The sequence below is a fragment of the Scyliorhinus canicula genome, chromosome 6, assembly GCF_902713615.1.
Source record: "Scyliorhinus canicula chromosome 6, sScyCan1.1, whole genome shotgun sequence".
NCBI classification, from domain to species: Eukaryota; Metazoa; Chordata; class Chondrichthyes; order Carcharhiniformes; family Scyliorhinidae; genus Scyliorhinus; species Scyliorhinus canicula.
Window position 1 is genome coordinate 196777428 of NC_052151.1, and position 10413 is coordinate 196787840.

The following is a 10413-nucleotide window of genomic DNA, read 5'->3' on the forward strand; positions in this document are numbered from 1 at the left end:
ATATGGGAGCTATGGAAGGTTGAATAAAGTTTGACAAAAATCAAGGTAAAGCAAACTAGATGTTCGGTGCCACAGATATTTTGCCAACATGCTCTGCATTCACCATTGAATTGGGAACATTTCATCACAGGCTCCAAGCTTTGACCCAAAGGCACTGCTGAGATTTGAACTCAGGATCTCCTGTTTACTAGACAGGCACTTTAACCATCTAAGCCACAGCACCAACCTTGATTGTGGGCTTGCAAGTTTAGAACAGATTTCAATTATTTTGATTAAACACCAGTATTGTTGATTTCTTATGCTGACTTTGAGAGTGCAAATTAAAATATTCATCTGCAATGGGCTTTTGAAAGTGTAAAAATTGCAGTAATTTCTGAAAGTTATTAATGTCTAGCAGTCCTGCAGGGAAGAAGTAAACAAACAGGAAATATTTTACGAATATTGAAGTGATTAAACATGACCAGAAAACTATAGTGGTATAATGCAGGACAAGACCAGGAGCGAGTTTTTACATTAACCGAAAATCTAGCAAAACTTCTTGATGGCTGTTGCAATTTGGAAAACCCAACATTGTCACGATTCTTCCACTTTTCATAAATCATCCTGCATTTTCTATTCTTTTTTCCTACTGTTCATTGGGGAGCAAGCGCCTTGAGACAAAATGAAAGCCCTGACAGGGACTTGAACCCTGGGCCCTCAGATTAAAAGTCTGATGCTCTACCGACTGAGCTACCAGGGCCCATTCAGAAAATTCCTCATTGCTCACTTCAAACTCTCATATTGTACCTTTTGAATTTTCTTCATTGGTAATTCAGCCTCTCCTGCTCATTTTCCTCACAAGCAGAGCGGCAGCCTTCCTTTGGCTCCCTTTCTCAAATTCTTCAGCTTGTACTTGCTTTTTACCAGTGACTTGTGATGTGACAACTGTTGTTGCCCAGGGACCTGCACTGGTACTTCGAGAAATTGAAGATTACATTTAGTTTGGTGAGAGATGAGTGGGAAGCTACAGAGACACAGATTCTCTTTTTAGAGATAGAATAAAGGGTGTCATCTGATGTTTGTTGTGGCAGAGCGTGAACGCATGTAAACCCATCTAGTAAAGGAGCAAATTATGCAAATTGCAAAGTTTCAGGGTGTAAAAGTGTGTCTGCACCACATCTTCATGGAAAACGCCCCATCATTTATCCCGCCCGATTCGTTCTTGCTAACATGCAGCAACATAAATCGTTCAATATAAAAGCAAATTACTGTGGATGTGAAATCTGAAAAAAAAACAGGAAATGATGGAAAATATCAGTGGGTCTGGCAGCATCTGTGAAGAGAGAACCGAGCTAATATTTCGAGGCTGGGACACTCTTCATCAGAGTAAAGCATTTAATCATTCAAACGTTGCTCACAGATATCGCTGAGAAACAGTCAAAATGTTCCTTCTGGAATTCCTCAGGTAAATCCTGTCATGCATTCAAAGGAACATACTGCGGAAGCTGCGACTCTGCGTGAGAAGCTAAAAATGATAGGATTGAGGGTCAGAAAATGAGAGGATATCTTTGGAGCCAGACACAGTGTTAATGTTTCAAATCCGTGGGATCTTTACTCAGAGCTGAGGCGAGGAGTACATGCAATGGAGTAGGTGAGGAAAATGGAAGTTGCATGAAATATGGGAGCTATGGAAGGTTGAATAAAGTTTGACAAAAATCAAGGTAAAGCAAACTAGATGTTCGGTGCCACAGATATTTTGCCAACGTGTTCTGCATTCACCATTGAATTGGGAACATTTCTTCACAGGCTCCAAGCTTTGACCCAAAGGCACTGCTGAGATTTGAACTCAGGATCTCCTGTTTACTAGACAGGCGCTTTAACCATCTAAGCCACAGCACCAACCTGGATTGTGGGCTTGCAGGTTTAGAACAGATTTCAATTATTTTGATTAAACACCAGTATTGTTGATTTTTTATGCTGACTTTGAGAGTGCAAATTAAAATATTCATCTGCAATGGGCTTTTGAAAGTGTAAAAATTGCAGTAAATTCTGAAAGTTATTAATGTATAGCAGTCCTGCAGGGAAGAAGTAAACAAACAGGAAATATTTTACGAATATTGAAGTGATTAAACATGACCAGAAAACTATAGTGGTATAATGCAGGACAAGACCAGGAGCGAGTTTTTACATTAACATTACATTTTTACATTACATTAGAAAATCTAGCAAAACTTCTTGATGGCTGTTGCAATTTGGAAAACCCAACATTGTCACGATTCTTCCACTTTTCATAAATCATCCTTCATTTTCTATTCTTTTTTCCTACTGTTCATTGGGGAGCAAGCGCCTTGAGACAAAATGAAAGCCCTGACAGGGACTTGAACCCTGGGCCCTCAGATTAAAAGTCTGATGCTCTACCGACTGAGCTACCAGGGCCCATTCTTAAAAGGTTTGACAAAAATCAAGGTAAAGCAAACTAGATGTTCGGTGCCACAGATATTTTGCCAATGTGTTCTGCATTCACCATTGAATTGGGAACATTTCTTCACAGGCTCCAAGCTTTGACCCAAAGGCACTGCTGAGATTTGAACTCAGGATCTCCTGTTTACTAGACAGGCGCTTTAACCATCTAAGCCACAGCACCAACCTTGATTGTGGGCTTGCAAGTTTAGAACAGATTTCAATTATTTTGATTAAACACCAGTATTGTTGATTTCTTCTGCTGACTTTGAGAGTGCAAATTAAAATATTCATCTGCAATGGGCTTTTGAAAGTGTAAAAATTGCAGTAATTTCTGAAAGTTATTAATGTATAGCAGTCCTGCAGGGAAGAAGTAAACAAACAGGAAATATTTTACGAATATTGAAGTGATTAAACATGACCAGAAAACTATAGTGGTATAATGCAGGACAAGACCAGGAGCGAGTTTTTACATTAACCGAAAATCTAGCAAAACTTCTTGATGGCTGTTGCAATTTGGAAAACCCAACATTGTCACGATTCTTCCACTTTTCATAAATCATCCTGCATTTTCTATTCTTTTTTCCTACTGTTCATTGGGGAGCAAGCGCCTTGAGACAAAATGAAAGCCCTGACAGGGACTTGAACCCTGGGCCCTCAGATTAAAAGTCTGATGCTCTACCGACTGAGCTACCAGGGCCCATTCGTAAAAGTTCCTCATTGCTCACTTCAAACTCTCATATTGTACCTTTTGAATTTTCTTCATTGGGAATTCAGCCTCTCCTGCTCATTTTCCTCACAAGCAGAGCGGCAGCCTTCCTTTGGCTCCCTTTCTCAAATTCTTCAGCTTGTACTTGCTTTTTACCAGTGACTTGTGATGTGACAACTGTTGTTACCCAGGGACCTGAACTGGTACTTCGAGACATTGAAGATTACATTTAGTTTGGTGAGAGATGAGTGGGAAGCTACAGAGACACAGATTCTCTTTTTAGAGATAGAATAAAGGGTGTCATCTGATGTTTGTTGTGGCAGAGCGTGAACGCATGTAAACCCATCTAGTAAAGGAGCAAATTATGCAAATTGCAAAGTTTCAGGGTGTAAAAGTGTGTCTGCACCACATCTTCATGGAAAACGCCCCATCATTTATCCCGCCCGATTCGTTCTTGCTAACATGCAGCAACATAAATCGTTCAATATAAAAGCAAATTACTGTGGATGTGAAATCTGAAAAAAAAACAGGAAATGATGGAAAATATCAGTGGGTCTGGCAGCATCTGTGAAGAGAGAACCGAGCTAATATTTCGAGGCTGGGTCACTCTTCATCAGAGTAAAGCATTTAATCATTCAAACGTTGCTCACAGATATCGCTGAGAAACAGTCAAAATGTTCCTTCTGGAATTCCTCAGGTAAATCCTGTCATGCATTCAAAGGAAAATACTGCGGAAGCTGCGACTCTGCGTGAGAAGCTAAAAATGATAGGATTGAGGGTCAGAAAATGAGGGGATATCTTTGGAGCCAGACACAGTGTTAATGTTTCAAATCCGTGGGATCTTTACTCAGAGCTGAGGCGAGGAGTACATGCAATGGAGTAGGTGAGGAAAATGGAAGTTGCATGAAATATGGGAGCTATGGAAGGTTGAATAAAGTTTGACAAAAATCAAGGTAAAGCAAACTAGATGTTCGGTGCCACAGATATTTTGCCAACGTGTTCTGCATTCACCATTGAATTGGGAACATTTCTTCACAGGCTCCAAGCTTTGACCCAAAGGCACTGCTGAGATTTGGACTCAGGATCACCTGTTTACTAGACAGGCGCTTTAACCATCTAAGCCACAGCACCAACCTTAATTGTGGGCTTGCAAGTTTAGAACAGATTTCAATTATTTTGATTAAACACCAGTATTGTTGATTTCTTTTGCTGACTTTGAGAGTGCAAATTAAAATATTCATCTGCAATGGGCTTTTGAAAGTGTAAAAATTGCAGTAATTTCTGAAAGTTATTAATGTATAGCAGTCCTGCAGGGAAGAAGTAAACAAACAGGAAATATTTTACGAATATTGAAGTGATTAAACATGACCAGAAAACTATAGTGGTATAATGCAGGACAAGACCAGGAGCGAGTTTTTACATTAACATTACATTTTTACATTACATTAGAAAATCTAGCAAAACTTCTTGATGGCTGTTGCAATTTGGAAAACCCAACATTGTCACGATTCTTCCACTTTTCATAAATCATCCTTCATTTTCTATTCTTTTTTCCTACTGTTCATTTGGAGCAAGCGCCTTGAGACAAAATGAAAGCGCTGACAGGGACTTGAACCCTGGGCCCTCAGATTAAAAGTCTGATGCTCTACCGACTGAGCTACCAGGGCCCATTCTTAAAAGTTCCTCATTGCTCACTTCAAACTCTCATATTGTACCTTTTGAATTTTCTTCATTGGGAATTCAGCCTCTCCTGCTCATTTTCCTCACAAGCAGAGCGGCAGCCTTCCTTTGGCTCCCTTTCTCAAATTCTTCAGCTTGTACTTGCTTTTTACCAGTGACTTGTGATGTGACAACTGTTGTTACCCAGGGACCTGCACTGGTACTTCGAGAAATTGAAGATTACATTTAGTTTGGTGAGAGATGAGTGGGAAGCTACAGAGACACAGATTCTCTTTTTAGAGATAGAATAAAGGGTGTCATCTGATGTTTGTTGTGGCAGAGCGTGAACGCATGTAAACCCATCTAGTAAAGGAGCAAATTATGCAAATTGCAAAGTTTGAGGGTGTAAAAGTGTGTCTGCACCACATCTTCATGGAAAACGCCCCATCATTTATCCCGCCCGATTCGTTCTGGCTAACATGCAGCAACATAAATCGTTCAATATAAAAGCAAATTACTGTGGATGTGAAATCTGAAAAAAAAACAGGAAATGATGGAAAATATCAGTGGGTCTGGCAGCATCTGTGAAGAGAGAACCAAGCTAATATTTCGAGGCTGGGACACTCTTCATCAGAGTAAAGCATTTAATCATTCAAACGTTGCTCACAGATATCGCTGAGAAACAGTCAAAATGTTCCTTCTGGAATTCCTCAGGTAAATCCTGTCATGCATTCAAAGGAAAATACTGCGGAAGCTGCGACTCTGCGTGAGAAGCTAAAAATGATAGGATTGAGGGTCAGAAAATGAGGGGATATCTTTGGAGCCAGACACAGTGTTAATGTTTCAAATCCGTGGGATCTTTACTCAGAGCTGAAGCGAGGAGTACATGCAATGGAGTAGGTGAGGAAAATGGAAGTTGCATAAAATATGGGAGCTATGGAAGGTTGAATAAAGTTTGACAAAAATCAAGGTAAAGCAAACTAGATGTTCGGTGCCACAGATATTTTGCCAACGTGTTCTGCATTCACCATTGAATTGGGAACATTTCTTCACAGGCTCCAAGCTTTGACCCAAAGGCACTGCTGAGATTTGGACTCAGGATCACCTGTTTACTAGACAGGCGCTTTAACCATCTAAGCCACAGCACCAACCTTAATTGTGGGCTTGCAAGTTTAGAACAGATTTCAATTATTTTGATTAAACACCAGTATTGTTGATTTCTTTTGCTGACTTTGAGAGTGCAAATTAAAATATTCATCTGCAATGGGCTTTTGAAAGTGTAAAAATTGCAGTAATTTCTGAAAGTTATTAATGTATAGCAGTCCTGCAGGGAAGAAGTAAACAAACAGGAAATATTTTACGAATATTGAAGTGATTAAACATGACCAGAAAACTATAGTGGTATAATGCAGGACAAGACCAGGAGCGAGTTTTTACATTAACATTACATTTTTACATTACATTAGAAAATCTAGCAAAACTTCTTGATGGCTGTTGCAATTTGGAAAACCCAACATTGTCACGATTCTTCCACTTTTCATAAATCATCCTTCATTTTCTATTCTTTTTTCCTACTGTTCATTTTGGAGCAAGCGCCTTGAGACAAAATGAAAGCGCTGACAGGGACTTGAACCCTGGGCCCTCAGATTAAAAGTCTGATGCTCTACCGACTGAGCTACCAGGGCCCATTCTTAAAAGTTCCTCATTGCTCACTTCAAACTCTCATATTGTACCTTTTGAATTTTCTTCATTGGGAATTCAGCCTCTCCTGCTCATTTTCCTCACAAGCAGAGCGGCAGCCTTCCTTTGGCTCCCTTTCTCAAATTCTTCAGCTTGTACTTGCTTTTTACCAGTGACTTGTGATGTGACAACTGTTGTTACCCAGGGACCTGCACTGGTACTTCGAGAAATTGAAGATTACATTTAGTTTGGTGAGAGATGAGTGGGAAGCTACAGAGACACAGATTCCCTTTTAGAGATAGAATAAAGGGTGTCATCTGATGTTTGTTGTGGCAGAGCGTGAACGCATGTAAACCCATCTAGTAAAGGAGCAAATTATGCAAATTGCAAAGTTTGAGGGTGTAAAAGTGTGTCTGCACCACATCTTCATGGAAAACGCCCCATCATTTATCCCGCCCGATTCGTTCTGGCTAACATGCAGCAACATAAATCGTTCAATATAAAAGCAAATTACTGTGGATGTGAAATCTGAAAAAAAAACAGGAAATGATGGAAAATATCAGTGGGTCTGGCAGCATCTGTGAAGAGAGAACCAAGCTAATATTTCGAGGCTGGGACACTCTTCATCAGAGTAAAGCATTTAATCATTCAAACGTTGCTCACAGATATCGCTGAGAAACAGTCAAAATGTTCCTTCTGGAATTCCTCAGGTAAATCCTGTCATGCATTCAAAGGAAAATACTGCGGAAGCTGCGACTCTGCGTGAGAAGCTAAAAATGATAGGATTGAGGGTCAGAAAATGAGGGGATATCTTTGGAGCCAGACACAGTGTTAATGTTTCAAATCCGTGGGATCTTTACTCAGAGCTGAAGCGAGGAGTACATGCAATGGAGTAGGTGAGGAAAATGGAAGTTGCATAAAATATGGGAGCTATGGAAGGTTGAATAAAGTTTGACAAAAATCAAGGTAAAGCAAACTAGATGTTCGGTGCCACAGATATTTTGCCAACGTGTTCTGCATTTCACCATTGAATTGGGAACATTTCTTCACAGGCTCCAAGCTTTGACCCAAAGGCACTGCTGAGATTTGAACTCAGGATCTCCTGTTCACTAGACAGGCGCTTTAACCATCTAAGCCACAGCACCAACCTTGATTGTGGGCTTGCAAGTTTAGAACAGATTTCAATTATTTTGATTAAACACCAGTATTGTTGATTTCTTATGCTGACTTTGAGAGTGCAAATTAAAAGATTCATCTGCAATGGGCTTTTGAAAGTGTAAAAATTGCAGTAATTTCTGAAAGTTATTAATGTATAGCAGTCCTGCATGGAAGAAGTAAACAAACAGGAAATATTTTACGAATATTGAAGTGATTAAACATGACCAGAAAACTATAGTGGTATAATGCAGGACAATACCAGGAGCGAGTTTTTACATTAACATTACATTTTTACATTACATTAGAAAATCTAGCAAAACTTCTTGATGGCTGTTGCAATTTGGAAAACCCAACATTGTCACGATTCTTCCACTTTTCATAAATCATCCTGCATTTTCTATTCTTTTTTCCTACTGTTCATTGGGGAGCAAGCGCCTTGAGACAAAATGGAAGCTCTGACAGGGACTTGAACCCTGGGCCCTCAGATTAAAAGTCTGATGCTCTACCGACTGAGCTACCAGGGCCCATTCTTAAAAGTTCCTCATTGCTCACTTCAAACTCTCATATTGTACCTTTTGAATTTTCTTCATTGGAAATTCAGCCTCTCCTGCTCATTTTCCTCACAAGCAGAGCGGCAGCCTTCCTTTGGCTCCCTTTCTCAAATTCTTCAGCTTGTACTTGCTTTTTACCAGTGACTTGTGATGTGACAACTGTTGTTACCCAGGGACCTGCACTGGTACTTGGAGAAATTGAAGATTACATTTAGTTTGGTGAGAGATGAGTGGGAAGCTACAGAGACACAAATTCTCTTTTTAGAGATAGAATAAAGGGTGTCATCTGATGTTTGTTGTGGCAGAGCGTGAACGCATGTAAACCCATCTAGTAAAGGAGCAAATTATGCAAATTGCAAAGTTTGAGGGTGTAAAAGTGTGTCTGCACCACATCTTCATGGAAAACGCCCCATCATTTATCCCGCCCGATTCGTTCTTGCTAACATGCAGCAACATAAATCGTTCAATATAAAAGCAAATTACTGTGGATGTGAAATCTGAAAAAAAAACAGGAAATGATGGAAAATATCAGTGGGTCTGGCAGCATCTGTGAAGAGAGAACCAAGCTAATATTTCGAGGCTGGGACACTCTTCATCAGAGTAAAGCATTTAATCATTCAAACGTTGCTCACAGATATCGCTGAGAAACAGTCAAAATGTTCCTTCTGGAATTCCTCAGGTAAATCCTGTCATGCATTCAAAGGAAAATACTGCGGAAGCTGCGACTCTGCGTGAGAAGCTAAAAATGATAGGATTGAGGGTCAGAAAATGAGGGGATATCTTTGGAGCCAGACACAGTGTTAATGTTTCAAATCCGTGGGATCTTTACTCAGAGCTGAAGCGAGGAGTACATGCAATGGAGTAGGTGAGGAAAATGGAAGTTGCATGAAATATGGGAGCTATGGAAGGTTGAATAAAGTTTGACAAAAATCAAGGTAAAGCAAACTAGATGTTCGGTGCCACAGATATTTTGCCAACGTGTTCTGCATTCACCATTGAATTGGGAACATTTCTTCACAGGCTCCAAGCTTTGACCCAAAGGCACTGCTGAGATTTGAACTCAGGATCTCCTGATTACTGGACAGGTGCTTTAACCATCTAAGCCACAGCACCAACCTTGATTGTGGGCTTGCAAGTTTAGAACAGATTTCAATTATTTTGATTAAACACCAGTATTGTTGATTTCTTATGCTGACTTTGAGAGTGCAAATTAAAATATTCATCTGCAATGGGCTTTTGAAAGTGTAAAAATTGCAGTAATTTCTGAAAGTTATTAATGTATAGCAGTCCTGCAGGGAAGAAGTAAACAAACAGGAAATATTTTACGAATATTGAAGTGATTAAACATGACCAGAAAACTATAGTGGTATAATGCAGGACAAGACCAGGAGCGAGTTTTTACATTAACATTACATTTTTACATTACATTAGAAAATCTAGCAAAACTTCTTGATGGCTGTTGCAATTTGGAAAACCCAACATTTTCACGATTCTTCCACTTTTCATAAATCATCCTGCATTTTCTATTCTTTTTTCCTACTGTTCATTGGGGAGCAAGCGCCTTGAGACAAAATGAAAGCCCCGACAGGGACTTGAACCCTGGGCCCTCAGATTAAAAGTCTGATGCTCTGCCGACTGAGCTACCAGGGCCCACTCTTAAAAGTTCCTCATTGCTCACTTCAAACTCTCATATTGTACCTTTTGAATTTTCTTCATTGGTAATTCAGCCTCTCCTGCTCATTTTCCTCACAAGCAGAGCGGCAGCCTTCCTTTGGCTCCCTTTCTCAAATTCTTCAGCTTGTACTTGCTTTTTACCAGTGACTTGTGATGTGACAACTGTTGTTACCCAGGGACCTGCACTGGTACTTCGAGAAATTGAAGATTACATTTAGTTTGGTGAGAGATGAGTGGGAAGCTACAGAGACACAGATTCTCTTTTTAGAGATAGAATAAAGGGGGTCATCTGATGTTTGTTGTGGCAGAGCGTGAACGCATGTAAACCCATCTAGTAAAGGAGCAAATTATGCAAATTGCAAAGTTTCAGGGTGTAAAAGTGTGTCTGCACCACATCTTCATGGAAAACGCCCCATCATTTATCCCGCCCGATTCGTTCTTGCTAACATGCAGCAACATAAATCGTTCAATATAAAAGCAAATTACTGTGGATGTGAAATCTGAAAAAAAAACAGGAAATGATGGAAAATATCAGTGGGTCTG

At 39.9% G+C, this 10413-nt stretch overlaps 1 protein-coding gene and 14 non-coding genes across 32 annotated transcripts in view; 1 reads left to right on the forward strand and 14 right to left on the reverse strand.

Moving 5' to 3' along the window:
* eys (eyes shut homolog) overlaps nucleotides 1-10413 on the forward strand; it is a 3376609-nt gene that overhangs the window by 2910901 nt on the left and 455295 nt on the right. The window lies entirely within an intron of this gene.
* Nucleotides 150-223, reverse strand: trnat-agu. Its single transcript has one exon. It is a non-coding gene; the product is annotated as a tRNA-Thr (tRNA).
* Nucleotides 667-739, reverse strand: trnak-uuu. Its single transcript has one exon. It is a non-coding gene; the product is annotated as a tRNA-Lys (tRNA).
* Nucleotides 1805-1878, reverse strand: trnat-agu. The gene has a single exon. It is a non-coding gene; the product is annotated as a tRNA-Thr (tRNA).
* On the reverse strand, nucleotides 2343-2415 carry trnak-uuu. Its single transcript has one exon. It is a non-coding gene; the product is annotated as a tRNA-Lys (tRNA).
* On the reverse strand, nucleotides 2550-2623 carry trnat-agu. The gene has a single exon. It is a non-coding gene; the product is annotated as a tRNA-Thr (tRNA).
* Nucleotides 3067-3139, reverse strand: trnak-uuu. Its single transcript has one exon. It is a non-coding gene; the product is annotated as a tRNA-Lys (tRNA).
* On the reverse strand, nucleotides 4206-4279 carry trnat-agu. Its single transcript has one exon. It is a non-coding gene; the product is annotated as a tRNA-Thr (tRNA).
* Nucleotides 4743-4815, reverse strand: trnak-uuu. Its single transcript has one exon. It is a non-coding gene; the product is annotated as a tRNA-Lys (tRNA).
* trnat-agu lies at nucleotides 5882-5955 on the reverse strand. Its single transcript has one exon. It is a non-coding gene; the product is annotated as a tRNA-Thr (tRNA).
* Nucleotides 6420-6492, reverse strand: trnak-uuu. Its single transcript has one exon. It is a non-coding gene; the product is annotated as a tRNA-Lys (tRNA).
* trnat-agu lies at nucleotides 7559-7632 on the reverse strand. The gene has a single exon. It is a non-coding gene; the product is annotated as a tRNA-Thr (tRNA).
* On the reverse strand, nucleotides 8097-8169 carry trnak-uuu. Its single transcript has one exon. It is a non-coding gene; the product is annotated as a tRNA-Lys (tRNA).
* On the reverse strand, nucleotides 9236-9309 carry trnat-agu. The gene has a single exon. It is a non-coding gene; the product is annotated as a tRNA-Thr (tRNA).
* trnak-uuu lies at nucleotides 9774-9846 on the reverse strand. Its single transcript has one exon. It is a non-coding gene; the product is annotated as a tRNA-Lys (tRNA).